This window comes from Electrona antarctica, assembly GCF_951216825.1.
Source record: "Electrona antarctica genome assembly, chromosome: 12".
Lineage (NCBI taxonomy): Eukaryota > Metazoa > Chordata > Actinopteri > Myctophiformes > Myctophidae > Electrona > Electrona antarctica.
Window position 1 is genome coordinate 32,873,329 of NC_136793.1, and position 20,066 is coordinate 32,893,394.

General features: G+C 43.6%; 1 protein-coding gene across 2 annotated transcripts in view; it reads right to left on the reverse strand.

The window, feature by feature from the left end:
- fam222aa (family with sequence similarity 222 member Aa) overlaps positions 1-20,066 on the reverse strand; it is a 51,572-nt gene that overhangs the window by 26,121 nt on the left and 5,385 nt on the right. The window contains exon 1 of one of the 2 annotated variants that reach the window (XM_079516481.1): positions 6,643-6,662. The exons of the other annotated variant lie outside the window; for it this stretch is intronic. The gene's annotated coding sequence lies outside the window, so the exon portion shown is untranslated. Of the gene's footprint in view, positions 1-6,642; positions 6,663-20,066 lie in introns of those variants that run through there. 2 annotated transcript variants of the gene reach the window in all.

The following is a 20,066-nucleotide window of genomic DNA, read 5'->3' on the forward strand; positions in this document are numbered from 1 at the left end:
TATAGATTATAATTTTAATAAGAAAGAAAGCAATTACAATGATTAGAAGTTAAATGACTGGCAGTCCATAAAGAGCCAGCACCATCTCTCGTTCATCTAAAAATCTTTTGCAAAAATAAATAAATATATATATCCTACATTAAAAATGGCTAATCTTCAATAAAACGTAAATTGAAAAAAAAAAAAGAAAAAAAAAAGGCTAATCTGCGGGCAGGCCAGCAGGTGGGCGGACCTATGATGTCACTCTGACTAGGCCATACCCATATAAGGAGCTCCCAGTGCAGCTACGCCCACATTTGGAGTGTGTTGTCTAACCTCATGGCATCAGCCGCAAACAGATAGGTACTCTGACAAAGTCCCCAACACTATGACACATTGGTCGGATCACTCTGATGTGGAGTGTGTGGACCTCACACCTACAGTATGTAGTACCTACTGTAGGACTGTTAGGTCCGCATGCATAGCGGTCCAAACCGCCAGTTGTTGTTTTTTTAATACCCCAACTACCAAGAAACAATCACTGTTATAAATGCCTCAATCATACCAAGTTACCAACCATTACAAATGGCACAGAGTTCTGATGAGACTATAAAGGGCTGAGATGGAGAATATGAACAAAATTGGGGGGAAAAGAAGTACAATGTTATGACACTATTTTGTAAGTGCCTTTGAATTTTAAAGGACATTGAAAGCTGTTTTAAAATGTCAAAGCATTAACCTCAAACGCTAATTATTTTGGATGCCTCTCATAATCTAAATGTCACTATAAGTTCCACATTGGTCTATTGTTTTCTATATTTTCTCATCATAGCAAATTATGTGACTGTGACATACAGTCCAACCTAATATGGCATAAAACCCCTGTGATTTGTACTACTCTGCATTTGTTTGAGAAGAATGGTTATCTAGTCTGGTTAGTGGTTATATAATCTGTAATAATGTACAGCTCATTGACGCTGTACTACACAGTTGGTTAGCCAGACTATAGCTAACTTAAAACGTCTCCTTAGAATGTGTAGTTAATGTCATAATATATAGTGCAGTGAGCCCAAACCTGCACAGAAACACACTCACGCGCACACACACACCACCGATGGAAAGAGAGGGCCACTCTTTTTCTTGCCAGGTGCATGAGAAAAAGCCCACTCTCCGTGCCATTTCCTCTCTCACACACAGGCATGCCTGGCCCAAACACACTAGCACTTTGAGCTCATTACTGGCTATTCACAGACTCAAATCCTTTCTCTATGCCCTCTCTGTGAGGATACTAATTTCACAACAAGCCCTCCCTCACAGCCCATTTGTTAAAGGATAGTGGTTTAGGGGAGAGGAAGGGGGCACCCAGCGCTGATAGAGACCAAAGTCTAGTCTTATGGGGGGATGCCTCCACAGTGTCTCCCCCTCTTTGTAAAATGAAAGACAATCGTGTAACTACCCTCCATTATTCTCCATTTGCTCCACACCAAATGTATTCTGAGGCATTATCCTGCACTGAAAAGAGACCACTTTTTTCAATTCAATTTCAAGAACCAATTTTCTCCTATTACTGCCTTTAAGAGCGAGAGACGGAGGAAGTCTTTGGCTTGTTTGTCACGTCCCCCCCCCTTCCTCTCGTCTCCTCCCATAGGCTCATAGTAGTCTTCAGCAGATGTCTACCAGAGGCAGGAAATTATCTCCCCTACAACCCTACCGCACCCTCAGTGACCTAAACAACCTGTCTTGTGAGATCATGCCTGGGTCAATCCCTGCAAAGGTCCTGGTGAAGGTGCAAGACTCCACACAGCAAAAAGGGGGAAAAAAGGAAAAACAAAATCACCTGCACACCACTCATCAAATCCACTCGTGGATGGTCTCCTATTACACCATGTGGGATATATCGCAAAAGCCAGCCTGCCTATCGGCTCTTTCCTATTCTGCTAACTCTGCTGCAGGGTTTGGAATGGGGGTGGAACATCGATCCTGGGAGATGAGGGAATAAGCTAGAATCAAGAGGCAGTGGGCTTGGCGGTGGGATATTTCTCAGTTAAAAGGTCTTAAACTGCAGCAGAGATCACAGGCGATGGCTCCCCGCACCCAGAGCTGTCTGCCCAGATAAGCATCCTGCCAAGCGGGGGAGTAAGGAGGTGGTCATGGATGAATAAATGGTGTGTGTGTGTGTGTGTGTGTGTGTGTGTGTGTGTGAGTGCGTGCGTGCGTGCGTGCGTGCGTGCGTGCGTGCGTGCGTGCGTGCGTGCGTGCGTGCGTGCGTGCGTGCGTACGCATGCATGTCAGGATGCAGGCATGTGTTTCATCTGTATATGAAAGCGTGAGGTTGTCCAGAAGGTCCCTCTGAGGTTTACATAGTTGACCCATCATCAAGCCACTTTCAAGGCTTCACTATCTGGGGTTAAAACGTCTTGAGAAAACTTTGCCCCCCCAGGAACAGCCATGGTCCGGGAGCCTGGCAGCCAGCCTGCACAATGAACAGGGGTGGGGCTTCAACCTAATTGAATGGTGACCCTGCAGTCTCACTGTGGGATGCCCCATGCAGCGCTTTTAACAAGCTGCTGTGTCTCCCCTCTTAATAAGCCCAAACAAGTTAATCCAATCGACACACTCAAACCCTTTCTTTTTCTTTAACAAGGCACTGCCTCTACCCCCTTAATCCCCAGCTCCCCCCTTCCGTCACCATGCCGTCACATGAATGGAGGGAGAGTGAAAGGCCCCATTAGGATGGCCTGGCAGTATAACCCCCTCAGCTCGCAACTTTCCACACAAAATCATTTGCACACATATTGTGTACTACACACACATACATGGTCACACATGCACATACTTGCATGCACCTGTGTATGTAGTACTGTGCACACACACACACACACACACACACACACACACACACACACACACACACACACACACACACACACACACACACACACACACACACACACACACACACACACACACACACACACACACACACACACACACACACACACACACACAAAAACTGGCCCATGGACTGGACAGACTGGACAGAGCACACAATGACAGGGTTATGTACACAGACCTTAATCTACAGGCACGCACAAACACACACACACACACACACACACACACACACACAAACAAAGGGAGAGGTTTCCACTAACAAACACACAAACGAAAATTCTGAGAGGACATTTGCCGACAGGCACGCACTCTGGGACATAAAAAAGGCATTGTTAACAAACCCTCCCAGCTCCACAAACAAGAGTCACCGATTCCCCAACAATACAAGCCCCTGGATGCGCGCACCCAACAGCACTGCACAGCCCAACGCCAGCACAATAAATAACAGCACAACAAAAGGCCTTTGTGTGTTAAAGCCCACAGTTTAACTATTATTGCCATGATATACAGTGTTGAAATAACATATTGGTAACACGGCCTTATATCTTCTCTACAGTGTGAGTTATTGAGGCTTACATAGCGTAGCGTGTTCACTATAGCTGTGTTCATGGGAGGTTTCTCTGCAGATGGGGGGCATCTTGGCAAAAACACTGAGCTATTAGGTTCCATATTCCAGTCAGTTTCAATTGCTTCACCCATGGGATGCAGGCTGAGGAATGTCTGGCAGTCCAATGGCACTGAGTACCCTGTCATCTCTAATCAAAACACGCCTGCCTAGACTAATGTCAACCCTGTAATAGCAACGAGGACTAATTGACTTCACGGCCAACTGCTGCATCTTCGTGCAGGGCCAGTTTTCATTAATGGCAAATAAAGGGCATGGGAAGCAGTGAACCAGACTATTATAGCCTGTATAGTAGCACCCTTTGCATTTGATATCTACTAGACAGTACTTCCAAAGGAACACGTCCAGTGAATATACAATCTAGCTTGATATGATGTTCAGGATGTTCAGGATGTTCTGAATATGCCAAAACAACCTGTGTGTGTGTGTGTGTGTGTGTGTGTGTGTGTGTGTGTGTGTGTGTGTGTGTGTGTGTGTGTGTGTGTGTGTGTGTGTGTGTGTGTGTGTGTGTGTGTGTGTGTGTGTGTGTGTGTGTGTGTGTGTGTGTGTGTGTGTGTGTGTGTCCATATATTGTGCCCAGGTCTCGTGACATCACTATGACAACATCAGGGATGATAGTAAATCAGGGATCATATCAGTAAGTATCATATTCATCATATTGTGCCCTCACCAAACCCTGTACACTCAAGACACTGCCACCGCTGCCACCCTTAGATCTCCATATATGGAGCTGACCTGTTCTGACATTCTATATGTTGATCTGACCTCATCAAACCGTGTACACTCAAGACACGCTTCCCATATATGGCCAGTGCGAGGTCACTTCTCGCCTTCAGGCGTCTTACTGGTTATAATTAGGTAGAATCACTTGAGGTTTCTTATGGTTCTGCTTTACTTCAAAAATTTAATTATTTTCATGAAAATCTTGATACAAGAACAATCTTGAAGACACACTCCACACACCAACCAGCACACCAACTGTAAAGTGAAGAACATTTACAATACTTTGTTTTGGGGGTAAAACTCAAACATTCAATGTATCCTAGTACTTATTTTGTAAAGCATAGTTCAAATTACTTATGGCTTGATATGACAATTTCTCATTCAATATTTTCAAGGCTTCTTTGCTTGCCGACCTGAAACCCATCTGTAGTTGTTTCTGATTTTTATTTGATTTGATTTATTATTATTATTATTATTATTGTTTGGTGGGGATATGTATACTTATTTTATTTTATTATTATTATTATTATGATTATTATTATTATTATCCCTATTATTATTTTCATTACTATTATTGTTTATAAGGTGTTTCATTGCAGAGGTTACTGGTCTCAGATATACAGAGTGTTTTTAGTGTTTGGGAGAGCCTCTAGGACGGTGTATGTTCTTGTTGATGTTGTTATGCTTACTGTTGTTTGTTGACGTGTTTGAGGTAATGTTTTGTCTATGTGTTGTGCCCGAGGACCCCCTCTAAAACGAGATGATGCATCTCGAAATTTAAATTTCAATATATAAGTTTATCCCAGCAAATGGCACAATGATGTATGTCAAAGAAAGATCTATTCATGGTCTAACACAACAAGAACAACATAATAGGGGTCTATTCTATTTTCTCCTACCCTACCCCTCCTAGAGTCACTTGAATATTCAAACGACATTCATTGTCTTTAACGGTTTTGTTCATTGTTTGTTGTCTTGTCATTCTTCAGCTTGGCTCCTGAACTTCAAAGAGAGGTTCATGTCAATGTATGAAGAAATAGAAGTCAAACAGTGAGAGAGGGGAGGGGGGAGACAGACAGGGAAAGGTGCACTGTCTGCACAGAGTGATCTCTCAGTACAAACAAACAAAGCAACTACCTTTAAACACATTTAAAAAGCTGCTGCTAGTTGTGCACCATTTTAAATACATTAGAAAAATGTGCTGCTATTTATGCCAAAGGTTTTATACCAAATGAATTGAACATTGAAATACTGCTGCCATTTGTTCCAAAGTTTATTCCAAGCTAACCATTGACACTGACAGTACATGCACAATTCTAATGGTATTGTAAGTTTCCTCTAAGTTGCAATGTTTACACGTTTCTTTATTCCATTTTAATTGTACATAGTATACACTATTTAGTTTTGATTGTTTTCTTCCACTTCTGCTTTGGCAAAAATGCCCTAACCTTCAAATGCATACTTATTAATGGGTGGTCAATAAATCAATGGAATATAATTAAATTCAAACAATGTGATTTCTCCTCCTGACTTGCTGATGCCTGCCTCTAAAACACCACTCTCTATTGGTCCTAGGTGACCCTCAATTCCCATGGTCTAAAAAGGACAACTCAAGGGTCTTTCAGTGGACAGTGTCACAGATCCAATATTCAGTCATGCATAACATTAGTGTGCTGTGAAGCCCACAGGGCAATGAAATACACCAGACTCAAAAACCCACTGATCTCATGATATATTCAATGTTTGACAAATGTGCTTTTGCTGCAAAATAACAAATACGTGCAGAGTGCAGACCAGTCGAGGGCTTCAGTATTTTATTTGGATATATAGTCTCACTTGCCCAGGTATTATTCTCTCCAATTCAAGTTATCCCTGTTGAGCACTGACCAGCCCTTCTACCTTCCACTGGCCAAAGCGCATTGTTGCTTTTGGTTCTGTTGGATTTTTAAGTTGAAAAAATATATCTAGAACTGACAACTGACACAGTTGAACAGCATAGACTAGTTCAGAACCAAGCAAGGCTGTTTGCCTCTCTCCGCATGGCATTGACTGCAGATGCTATTGCTGAGACTCAGCAGTCCTCCCTTTAGCTCATAATGCCTGCTCTCCAGCTGTTGTCTCCACCTCAAAGCTGGCCTTGACCACGCAGGCAGGGGGAAATCCAATTGGACAGTGGGAAGTGAGACTCCTGTAGGTAATCGCCTACTGGCTATGGACACAGATGGCACAAACCCACCAACAACAAGCTGTTCCCACAGCAGATATCTACAGTCTTTAACTGGAATGCCAACTAACAAACAGGAACACAAGAAAACCACTACAACCGAAGTAGGCTGGAATACAGACATCAAGTAGAAACCAGTAATGAATAGACCGTTGAACTTGTGGTAGGGTTGTGTAAATAATTCATACCTACATACCTTCTGCCTCAACTTGCAAGGTCTTGGTGTCACTGTGAACTGATTAGGCAAAGAAGTGGGGGGAGCATCAAGCTTGTAATGATTTCAAATGGCAACGCACTTTCTATGACAACAGTCAGCTGATAAGAGGTTGTTGTTATCAGTGAGTTTGACCAGCCAGATGAGGGAAATGAGTGGAGAGAGGTCATCACCAAGATAAAAGTCAAGGTGCAAACTGATAATATTTTCCTTCTCAAGGATTTTGATATAATAAGTTTCGGCCCCATATTGATTTTCTTTTTTAAACAATATATTTATTGACATTATTTTTCAATTATATAAAACATTACAGTTATAGCTCTCTGTTAATAAAATGTCCAGAAGAAATACAAACATAACAGACATAACAAAAAAGAAATAAAAATACAATCATATTTTGTTATTGTATTTGTATTGTATTTGTGTATCTGTTATGTTTGTGTTTTTTCTGGACATTTTATTAACAAGAGAGCTATAACTGTAATGTTTTATATAATTGAAAAAGAATGTCAATAAATATATTGTTTAAAAAAAATAAAAAATACAATCATAACAAACACAACTCAACAATCAAAAACAAAAACAAATAAAAGAGATATGGTCCCCATTTTCCTCCCCACATTAATGTGGATTATCTAATACAGGTCCCAATGGATTGCTTTCCATAAAACGCATGAACTGTCCCCATATTTCTTGAAAGTCATCAGATTTCCCTTTAATGGCTAAAGTCAATTGTTCTAGTGCAAGACAATTTGACAGTTCTTTGTACCATTGCTTGATTGTCTGGGTTTTTCCAAAAGAGTGCAATTGTATGTTTAGTCTGTAGAAGAGAGTACGTAATCATACTCTTCTTTTTACTATTAACTTTGAAGTTATTAGGAAATATACCCACGATACACAGTTGTGGACAAATAGGAATATCCTCTGAGATTATCTGGGATAATATACCAAGTACTTCTTTCCAAAACTTCATGATCTCTGGGCATTGCCATAAACAGTGAAATAATGTACCCTTCTCCACGTTATTGATTTATTTGGTGGGACATTAGAGAGACATTGTCCCACCATTGTCCCAGTGGTAGCTCTCAGCTTTCAGGGGGTTGGTCCAGGTTTTAGATCGGTGTTTCAGGGGTAATGACAGTATGCACCTGTTGCAATTTATTATCACCATTAACCAAAATCTTGTGAAAGAGAACTGAGACAGGGGCTGAGGTGAGTTAAGGTTCAATGATTAACAGCAGGCCAAGTAAGAAAAGAAGAATTTGCCAAACTTCGGACAAGTGTGCCATGATGTAGTAGACCTTAAAACTGGTCACACTTTAGATTTTAATATACCCATAAATCACACACGGCAACTCTTTTACAGTCCCAGTTTGAGTCAACATGCCATGCAAAGCCTGTTAGCTTTTCTCAGCCTGAGAGAAGAAGGAAGTCGGATGAAGTCGTTTAGTTTATTGATGTTGCTAGCAGAGTTCAAGGTAGTCAGCGTTCTCAACACATCAAAAAATATCACAGTAAAAATGCCCCAAAGACATCGCTCTTCTTGTAGTCTCTCTAGCAGATGAGCTCCTGCTGCTCCGTGACTTATTGCTCAGTGACTAGGTTTGTCCTTCACAAGAGACAGGTAACACTTGCCAAGACCCTGTAATTAGTGCAGATGGAAACTGCAATATTCTGTTCCATTCCTAGCAGAAATGCCACGGGATTGAATCTATAAATTCTTGCATATTAATTCAATTTAAACCCACTCCTGACACCTTGCTGGAGGCAGGTGATAAAAAGGTGAGTGGTAGACTCTCTGGCTCACTGTAGCTTCTGATCTGTAAGTGACATTGGTGCTCTTTCAACATCTGCCTCATTTCCCCCCCCCCCCCCCCCCACACACACACACACACACACACACACACACACACACACACACACACACACACACACACACACACACACACACACACACACACACACACACACACAGCTTGATCTATTCTCTGAAAATACTCTCTAAATCCTGACCTTAGGCATTACAACTGGGACTCTATCAATAATTAAATGGTAATCTAAAAACCCATTTTAGCTGGGTCATCTTTCTACAACATTGTCTCTCCTCTCCACCCTCCATTTATTTTTTCCCTCTTTTTGCAAGATCTAGTTAGTGATTCCATTAACATGAGAAAGCAGGCTAGTAATTGTCTTCACCCTAGCGAGTGATCCCTGGATAGGGGATTAGGTAGAGAGAGAGAGCCCCATTTCAACTCAGAGCACAGATGCTGCCCATAACCACCCACTCCAGTCCAGATTAGAAGGTAGAGGGATGAAGCCTACCAGTGACTTCAAACAATATTTAATATAAAGCATAAGCAGGAAGTTTAAACTTATATAAACTTTTATTCACCTCTGTTGCCCATGTCCTTGTGAGAATTGCCCTCCCCTTGGGTATTTTTTTAAATTTTGTTTTTATTTTAATCTACTAATATGCTTTTCTATTGAAAATAGGGATTGGGGTAGGCAGCTTAAACTTTTTCGCCTCTCCCCTCATCTCTCTCTCTTTCGATGTGATGCATTTAGAGCTGAATCTCCCTAAATCATCCCCCTGGGCCACCCTGTCCGTCACTAATCTGCCCGCCACCACCCACTCTTATGGAGGTGTCACATTTCTGGCACTCCGCCATGGGATAAGCACTTCAAACACCAGCGCCTCTCCTCTTGACCTTTCCACGGAGATGATCGATTTAGCCTATTGGATTTATTCCACAAACAGGCAACCATTACATCAAAAAGGAAAGGAATTTACCTCAGAGGCAGAACTTAAAATCCATATAAGCTTCATGAGGGTTTCAGATTTTATTGGCTTTTTCAATCCAATTTCTGTTGCACGTTAATAGATATGGAGCCCTTTCAGAAGCTGTTTTCGTATCTGAATTACGACACTGTCCTGATCTGTATCTGTAATCGTTCATGCAAATCACAATAGTGAGAAAAGATTCAGTTGCAATGTGAAGTCCCTAAAACCTGCAGTGCAGAAAAATCGTTTACCTCACTCCATTGCCAAAGTCGCTGTAGAAAATGAGAATACAAATGGTTGCAAAGTTTAAATGTGACATTGTTGTAAAAAGGGTGCTGAAAAAGAAAAGTCGCAACTTCTTCTCTGTGTTTTTCACCTGTCCAGGAAGTGACGTGGGGTAAATCAAGGAGCACTGAGGCCAGTAAAAGGTCTACCACTCCCTCACCGCATGAACCATTAAGTTACAGCAGTGCAGGCTTCCTGTTTTCACGCTTGAACACTTTCTACACGCTTTCAGCAAGGACAAGACTAAACAATCTGCAGTGAAACACCAGGGAGGAGAAACAAAGGAAGCTATAAGACAAAGGAAGTCAGTCGACAAAGTGTATAGTGATAGCATGACTAAATCTTAAACCATCACTTGAAGCCCAATTCGCCCGTGTCTTCCCCCCATCTCTCTCCCCATTTCAACCTACTTTCAACCTATCAATAAAGGCAGAAAAAGCCAAAAAAGAATATCTTTAAAAAAAAGAAAAGAACAACACCACCACACATTTAATTTCACATCATCATGGCAGATGATCATTACCCCAACTAGAATTCTCTTCTTCCTGATTAGAGTGGCCACTGAGGCCTGGCCCAGGGATTCAGCTCTGTGGTAATCATATCCTATTTGAATAATGAGGCGATACCACCCCTCCTGCTGCCCATTCACCCTGCATCCTTGACTGGAGTCTTTGATAGACACTAATTCTAGTTCCATCTATAAAGCTCCGCTCATGCATTTTTAATAGAATCTATTACTTTAGGATTAAATTATAAAAGACTGTCCTCCTTAAATTTTTTATAGTTTGTATAATTGGTATCAGGGCTTGAATGCGAACCATAAAAACCCAGTTTGTACAGGACCGATCTGCGGAACAATCCAGACAAAACCACACAGTGCCGACGGTATAAAATAGAAAACGATGCACGTGCAGTGATACTACCACACAACACGCACAACAATGTGCATGCACACACACACACGCACGTGCGTGCATAGACGCACGCACGCACGCACACATGCCCTCTCTCACACGAGTTAAATGAACACTCAGGATTTTACAGTGCAGCTAGCACTCTGCTGCAGAGGAAGGGGACAATAAGGTCAGGTACCATGTGAGCTACTTTGGCTGCTTAGCTGCTCAAGGAGCCCCAGGGGCACAAGGAGTCACCTGATGGAAACAGGAGACCAAACCAGGTGTCCTGTGAGACACCTGCCACCACCAGTGTCAACAACACTCGGCTAACGGGAAAACAGCTAAAACTACTTCAGTGGTTCTCAAACATTCTCTCGTCAAGAACTCCCAAATGTATCAATTTGGGGGAAACATATTAGGCAGTGGAAAAATAGCTTACAGCGTGCATAGAATATGTGTTTTTGGTGCTATATGAACTAATTTCGCTGAGGACCTCCTGCCCCCCCCCCCAAACAACAGAACACAAAATGTCTCTGAGGCATCTCCTCCCTTTAGAAATCTGTGCACGTCACCATCCCCCCCAAATTAGCACCACAGGGACACCCCTCCACATCGAACCTCACCGTCCCCCGCCTGCTGCTGGCGGCAGCTCTTCGGCATATCTGAACCGGGGAAAATATTTCACACCGTATGAATTATTAAGTGTGGGGCCGGTGCTAAGCAGTGTGGAGATAGACCAGTTATTCACAGCTCTATTGGGACGAATGCGTCGGAAAACCCGGGCCCGCTTGCCTATCAGATCGTTTGTCACAAGCGATAGACAATTTACAACGGGAGAATTTTTCAATTTATTCATTCTGCTGTCACTGCAGTTTTCTACCTCCACTCCTTCTACTCAGCCACCCCCCCCACCCTTAACTCTATCTCAGTCCTCTTGTCTGAAGAGGGGGGGGCTTCTTCCCCGAACCCACCGCCTGCTTGTCTGTCTGCTCAACATTCCTCACTTTGTCTTCCTCGAGCCTGAGGAGGAGGGCGGGGGTGCAGCTCAGCAAACACCTGCAGAGCACAGGCCGTTAAAGTCTGAGCACATGAGAGGAACAGGCTCTGCTACTTAAATCATCTTAATTGAAGTAAAGGTGTGTTGAGGGGGCATTCTGTGCACACTGGCGGCTGAGACGTTTCCTGCGCTTTGGCCTTGGCAGTATGCTGTAGCCAACTGTGCCTCTGTGATAAAATAAAAAGAGGGAAGAGGCAGTGAGGGGGCTGAGTGTTTCTGCCTGAGCCTCATCAAGACTGAGCTTCCTGGTAAGAGGAGATAGGCCAAGAGGACCCCCATTAGATACAAACAAAAGAGCGAGAGAGGCGAGGGAGAGAGAGCTGAATTAGGCTGCAGTTGACTTCCTAATGCTGTCAAGTGCTGTTAGAGAACAGGGAGAGAGGGAGAGAAGCTTATTATAGCCTAGACATGAATGATAATATGTATAACCAGAAGAATTACTTTGGCCCGCAGGAAGGAAATAAGAATTTCAAAATTCTAAAAGACATAATAGCTATTCCAGGGAAAAAAGGAAAAGCCTTTTCTTTTATTCAGAGAGGCCAATGCTAAATAACAACAGGAGGACCTCATCCCATAAGTCTGAATCACAGTCATTTCAACATTGATTGCTCAAGGTGAACCAGCTGTCAAAACAGTGAAGGATTTCAATTTAGTGCACAAACAAACATCCCCTATATTATAATGCCTGAGTTGCACACGGGTGTCGCACACAGAAAATAGCTGATTCACAAGCTTGGAGATCAGTTATTTTTGGAACATGACACAGAAACAACATTTCTCTAGCTTCAATCACATAGCATCGCTATGGCGAAAACTCAACCCGAAGGGAGTTATGGAAAATATGTGAAAGAGTAAAAACAAGGAGACATTTTAAAAAGGTTCTCTTTTCTACACAAGATACAAGTAAAGTGAAAATAACATCAGCAGCTTTGTTAGTCTCTAAATGCTCACTGAGAGCAGTTTGACCTGTAAAGCTGCCTAGAGTGTTTCCCCCCGCCTTTGAAAGGCTGATCCAGACGGGTAGCACTGAATAGGGTTTGATGTGAAAGGCAGATATGTTAGATAAATGTCCTCACAGCCAAGGCCTCTGTCCCCTTCCTGATGGTGCATTCTTATACTCAAATACGCAACCCCTTTTTGCATGCGTGCGTGCTCGCTCACACACACACACACACACACACACACACACACACACACACACACACACACACACACACACACACACACACACACACACACACACACACACACACACACACACACACACACACACACACACACACACACACACACACACACACACACACACAGTGCCAACAACCCCACTGAGGGCAGCATTTGTTTAGGGACAAGGTGACCCTGTCGCCCAGGGGCCTGTGAACAGACATAATGAAGGCCTCTCATCCTCCACATCCCAGTCGACTATGTTGGGTCTATGACAGGGATAGAGAAGGGGGGTGCATGACCGCAACCCACTACTGCAGCTTTAAACCCCTATTCAGGAAGCCCACCCCCCCAGAGATGGGTCCTTTCACACCCCGCACAGACGGAGCAAAATCCCCCCTTGTAACCCAGAGTCATGCAGCCGACAGATGGAGCGGCTATTGAGTGAAGGATCGCAGAGGCAGAGGCAGCTCCCCATCCATCCATCCCTGGTGGAAAACAATGGGGCAGCAGGTCAAGAGTGCTGTCTCTGAGAGGAGGGGGGTCAGGGAGGAGGGGAGTGCTTAGACAGAATCGACACAGTCGAGCTATGCAAGCCCTTTGAAATCCAAAGAACCGAATGAGAGACAGTTTTTTCTTTTTTTGGGGGGCGGGGGGGGGGGGGGGGGGGGGGTGAAGAGAAGAGACTTGAGCCACGTGCTTGTGGATCAGACACAGGTGGAAGGCAGTGATGGTGTGAAGGCTGAATCTGGGACAGCGGTGTCGGTGTTTGTGTTTAACCTGCTGCACAACTGCAAACAGGAATTAAAAAATACACCCCCCTCCCCTTTACACATATTTGCAAGGTCAGGAGGACGGCAGACACACGGTTACATGTAGATAACATGGGCCACCTGTTACAGAAGCACACTCAAACTCATACTTGTTCACTGGGCCTGCATGGCTTGTCTCTTTAAAACTACTACCCTGTTTTATACGTCATCGTATGATGGTATTGCACTTGCACACTGCACAGCAACACATAGCCTGTAGCGCATTGTGAGCTTGTAGATCTGCTATGTTCCCTATCACTTACCAAAAACACAAGGCATGCCCAAAATAGGGATGTTGAAATTGTTGAATTAGTTTAAACTCTGCTTTGACTGACATTTAAACAAAAATAAAGGAAGCCGCCATTGCGGTGAAACAGTGGCAGCACCCTTAGAATCCTTTTCAAAAAGATAAAATACTGGTGAGCATTTCAACAGGGTGTCACATATTATGGCACACAGGGAGGCAGACATTCTTTCTAGACATTCAAGTACATAATTAAAAAGCAAAATCCAACACTTCACCAATCATGTATTATTCAAAATCTCAATATTCTTTCAGCAGTATCATGTGAGACAGCAATAATAGAACAGTGCCGAGCTAAAGCCTATATAAATAGTGGGTGATATTGTTCTGAACTCTCTGTGTGTTTCATTATTAATGGATTGATTTCCAGTGTTTTTGGAGAGGAGGGGCAACTGTGGGTCATAGAGGATGAATAGCTATGAATAGCCACACGCACATATGCAGTTAGGCTTGACTGTGTGCGCACACACTCGCATACATACTATGCATGTGTACACACACGCACGCGGACACACATGCACACACAGAGATCACAAAGCAAGGCTGACCGGAGGGGGAAAGTCAATCCAGTTCCATTGACCGGCGGTCTGGCTATCATGTGGCTCTGTCCTGTCCTGGGTGTGAGTGAGAGCAGGCTGGCCGTCTGGGGCCGGCCCTGCCTCATTGGGTTTCCATGGCCTGGGGTTGCTTCACCTCAACTGGCGTGGAGGGGACAAGGACGTTTGGATGCCATACCATGACTCCACAGCATTGAATGTCGTTTCATGTTATTGGTGCCATAAATACTGACATCTCAAAACACCGCTACGGAGTCAGCACTGAGTTGTCCTCAACCAGATGTTCGTCATCTTTGCATGGTTTGGTTTATGGACCCCTTTTGCGCAAGAATGCGCCCATTACATAGATGAAGGTGTCAGGAACACAGTACTTGTTCTGTATTAACAACCACTTTGACAAGGACGAACAAGCTCTCTCTCTCTAAAAAAAGACTTCCTACTGCTAAGGAAAAAAAAATACAAATTACCCTTGATTAAACACAAAAACATCACCCATGTAATCAGAGTGCAGAAAGCTTCTCTTTTTGAAAGGATAAACAAGCAGATGTGCAATGACTTTCACATCACAGTAAGTTATTCTTGGTTACAAGAAACATGTTGTAGTGCAAGTATGCACACAAAGAGATATGTATGTTTTCCTTCTAATAACCAGCTAGTACAGAGTGAAAGTGTTACTGTCAATAAGTCACATCACAATGCCTCTGATGATCTGCTATTATACTGTTTCAGCCCAGACTTGAACAAATACATTTCATCCCAACTTTGCCAAAGGGGATCAATAAGTGCATAAATACAAAGACATTGGCCATAAAATACAAAGACATTCATTCAGGCCCGCCACAAAGCAGATCAAAGCACAGAATACACCTGGAGAGCCGTGCGGTGAGCAAGAGAGGACAGGAAACTGCAGAGTATCAGGTAGGGCCAGACAGGCCTGGCTACATTCAGACCTCTGTTCAATCCATCTGCACAGTAGCTATTAGATTTCTAATATTGTTGGGGTTTTAAGGAGGCTCGGCTTTCCTGCCACAATGAGACTTACCCAGCCTTGGTTGCCCCTTTTCCTTTTCAGTGTGGTCTCACAAGGTCCTCTCGGTTTTCAGCACAATACTGCCGGGCTCTGGCCCTTATTTAAAAGATTAATAGGACGCTGTCTTGGCAGAAAAGCAATCAGTGAGGTTTCTGTGACAGCAAAAAAAAGGGGGGGGAAAAAAAAGTGAAAACAAGGCAAAGAGGAGAGACCATTGTCACGGTTACCAACTGGCTGCCGCGGCTCGATTGAGATAGCTCTGGGCTTTCAGGACTGGCTGCCAATCACAGCAGCAGGCATCAATGGGGGAAATTTGAATGATAAAACGATAAGTCATAAGCAGGCGATTTCCTTGTCATCCGGCTAGGGGGGCTGTTTGAATGTAAACTCAAAAGGGGTGGATAGGATTTTTCTTAAATTTTTATTCCACAGCCATATGGAATATGGTTTTGCCTCGAGTTGCTGGCTTCACTCCTCAATCACGACAGAATGTGTAATCACCAAATGTCTTCCTCTCAACCTGCGTTACAATTGGCAGCGCCGTCCTGTCACTAGAGATGAGGAGCAAAATAGAGGAACTGACTAAAAGACAAGCCTTAAGTGACACTTAATTGGAGACATCCAGGCATTCTCTCAGCTCCAGTAAACAGGATCCATCAAACTTTACCCAGAGCCTGTTTGAGTCTGCAGCTGTCTGCAGGGAGCGGCACAGACGCACAGTATGCCTGAGAGGCCCTCAGTTATCAACAAGACTGATGAAGAAATCAAGTCTTTAAAAAAAAAGAAGGAAAAAAAACAGCAGTTCCTAAAAGAACATCCACGACCAGCCGAAGGGATGATTGCATTATGCACAGCAAAAGTGTTGGCTTAACCACAAATGAAAATAGCCCTATCTACAAGCATTGTGAGCTCGGATACTTTGGGGGATTTTGTTATAAAAAACTTTGAACATTTTTACCTATGATGTCATACATTGTGGACAAAGGGGTTACCTTTTTTACACTGTTCTCAGTGTCAGACACTGGTTTGTATGCCCCCCTTTCCCGCAAAAGTACAGACTTTCATGGAGCTTCTCTTCCCTATACTAAGACTGGATTTTAATTTATTTATCCATTCACTATTCCACATGACCGAGGATAATGACAGAATGAGACAAGGAGAAGAGACGATGAGTGAGACAGTGATAGAGGAGACTGAAAAAACACTGAACACCCCCCACCACCCCCGGCATCTCTTTGGTCTTCAAATCCCAGGCAAAACAATCCTGGTTTGTGGTTGACAGAGGGGACTGGAGTGGTGCCAGTCTCCCTGCTCTACCCCTCCCCCCCCCCCCATTCATCCATGTCTCTGTGGTGGTAGGTGCATGAAAATATGGGATGGGGGCTACATGAAGGAGAGACTCTCCCAGTGGATTCTCGTCAGTTCCAGGCCATTACACCTTGCTCGTTGGGACTTTGTTTACACACACACACACACACACACACACACACACACACACACACACACACACACACACACACACACACACACACACACACACACACACACACACACACACACACACACACACACACACACACACACACACAAGACGGCGATTGTAATGTGCACTTTCAGCTGCATACGAATGCGGTCTGTTGCAGAGAACTCTGTAAATCCCACATCTTCAGTATTTTGAGACAAAAACTAAACAAAAACCTCTATGAAGTTTACTTCAATGCGAGGCAGATAACGTTTAATCAAGCCTGACGACACGGTTGACATGGTCAGTGTTAATGTGCAGTGAAAAAGCCTGACATACTTCCATGGTCTTTGGGGACATGTGGGGAATGGCAGGCTGCCCTCACGCTTACAGTCTCGCTCTACAGATGTTGCCTAGGAGAGTGGCTCACTGGCTTGCTGCGGTGACAGCTGGACAGCTGTTCCCATAGATGCAGCCACAGAAGCATGCCACAACGACGGGGATTGGGGGTGTGCTGTATGTTCAGTTTGTCTGTATGAAGTCCCCAGTTATGAGCAAAGCTGTCAGATCTTAGCAATGGTGCATGAGTGTGGATAAAGCAATGCGGCGATAAACAGAAGAAATAAGAGGATGAGCACACATGAGCAAATACCAGACATGTCTGACACTGTTTAAAGGAAGCTGCACTACAAAACAAATAAGCAAATAAGTATTTTTTATAGCTGGATCCAAATGGGAGCTCTATAATGCAACACCAAGCGGAGCTACACTGTCTGGCACAAGTCAAAACATTTAATTTGATCCCAGCATATTCAGGCTGTTTGAGCAAGCATGACTTTCATCATCATAAACATGTAAAAGTTTAATTTGAACTTCAGAGGGAGCTTCAAATGAATTTTTTACCTCTTCATACAAGGGGGAAGAATCCATTTTCAAAAGCAGGGGAGATAATTGGCTGGGCATTAAAACGTTGCTGGACTTCGGGCCAACATCAATGAGCTACTAGCGATGAAAGTCAGCTTTAATTGGGGTCATGTTCTGATAAAATATCTCCATCCGCAAATTTAAAATACAGTTGTCTAACATTATAGGGACATGCGTAAAAGTAGGACCAACCACAGAAAACCTGCAGGTGATAGTGCCTCTGCCATACAGAAACAAGAGACATAAGAAGCTGTCTGAATTAGAAAATGGCGAGCAGCTTGTTTCACCTGCTGAATAAACATACCGCAAATCTTTAGTTAAACAGCTTGGATTGCTGCCAGTCATTTCTGCCAAATTTCTCATTTCCCCTAAGCAGACCAGGCAATTCATTATGCCACAAAAGGTCAGCAATTCGTTCAACTCAATAAAAATGTTAATAAAACTAAGAGCTCACAGAAAGGAGCACTCGTTGCCTCTGGTCAGTCATCAAAGTGTGTGTGCGTGCGTGCTTGCGTGCACTATTTAGTACTAGGTCAAAGGTTGGTCATCATCAGCTATCTAGCATGAAATGTGGCTCTTGTCCAACAATAATCCTGGTCAAACTCCACCAACAGCTCACCACAAAGTAGACCATGCCACAGTAAATACACAGTTGTGATAGAAAACCTTTTGGTCATACAGTACACTACAGAAAATGAGTAACATAGAACCCCCCCCGCCCCCCCCCCCCCCCCCCCCCCCACACACACACACACACATCTGTACTATAATCTAGGAAAGCCAATAGTTCACAAGCCCCCACACCAAAATCTCTAATTACATATCCACCCCCACCATCACCCCACTCTCCTAAATAAATGAAAAGACCCATTAGGCAGATTTCAACGGATGGCAGTGGGCTTATAATTATACATGACATCTTTTAGAGGAAAAAAAAGTGATTACTCTGGATGCCAGTCTGGGGGGGATAAAAAAAATTGCTAAGCAACCAGTCATTATCCTCCAGAGTGGAGCGAGGTGACCGGCCATCCGTCTAACTCTGGTGGCTCGCCTGGCTCCTTCCTCCTCCACTCTCTCTCCCTCTCTCTGCCGTCTCCCCGTCCGAATACAAACAGAGATAAAGAACGCCGCAATCGCTCTTGACACACAAATAGGTTAACACAATAAAGCCGGCTTTGCCTGGCTCACTCGAGGGAGGAAAGCAATTCCAGCAGCAGGCAGGAGGTAATAAAACAGGCTAGGAGAGTGTGTGTGTGTGTGTGTGTGTGTGTGTGTGTGTGTGTGTGTGTGTGTGTGTGTGTGTGTGTGTGTGTGTGTGTGTACAGTATATGTGTTCTCCTGTCAATGTTCCTATGTTTCTGTATGTGATTGTGAGTGGAAGCAGGCATACAGAAGCTCTTTGGCCTGAGGGCCTAATATTGTACGGATTTTCAACCCTTTCTTGACACAAGTAATAACAGAGAAGAAAATAACGAAAATTCCAGGCTACTCCTCTGCTCAGATTAAGGAAACCGTGGCTTTATACTACTAGCAATATTGTCGGCCAGGAACATGGTCCCTGTTTGTCATATTATGGCCATTCTTGTGCAAATGGCCTCTGCTTGGTTAAAATTCAACAGGTAAATTGAATGAGTTTTAGTTTTATCTGTGCAAGCCTCTGCTTCGTACCCATGTGTCTGCTGCCAGGCATGGCAATACTTGATAAAAATCTCCAGAGTTTTATTAAATCATCTTGCATTCACGCTGAACTCAGGGAAAATGGCGAAATGGCTTCTGCAATTACAACCCAGACCAGACAACATTGTTTTCTCCAGTCAGTGGAAATGTCATTACCTATACAGCAACACCCTTAGAATTGGATAACAGCCTATTTTCGTCACAAGCACTAACTGTCTGTAGATGGCGTTTCACCCCATAAGTACAATGCATACCCAACAATATGCATTCAGCTATTGTCACAATCCGGAGGCTGGAACGCACAATGTACACCATTTGAGTGATATGGCAGAATTGAATGAAGAAAATCAAGTCAATACCACATTCCTGAATTGACTGTGGTGCAATCAAACAAATTACAGTGGAAACCTATCTCTCCTCAGGCTATTATAGACCGATGACGCAGGTCACACGCAG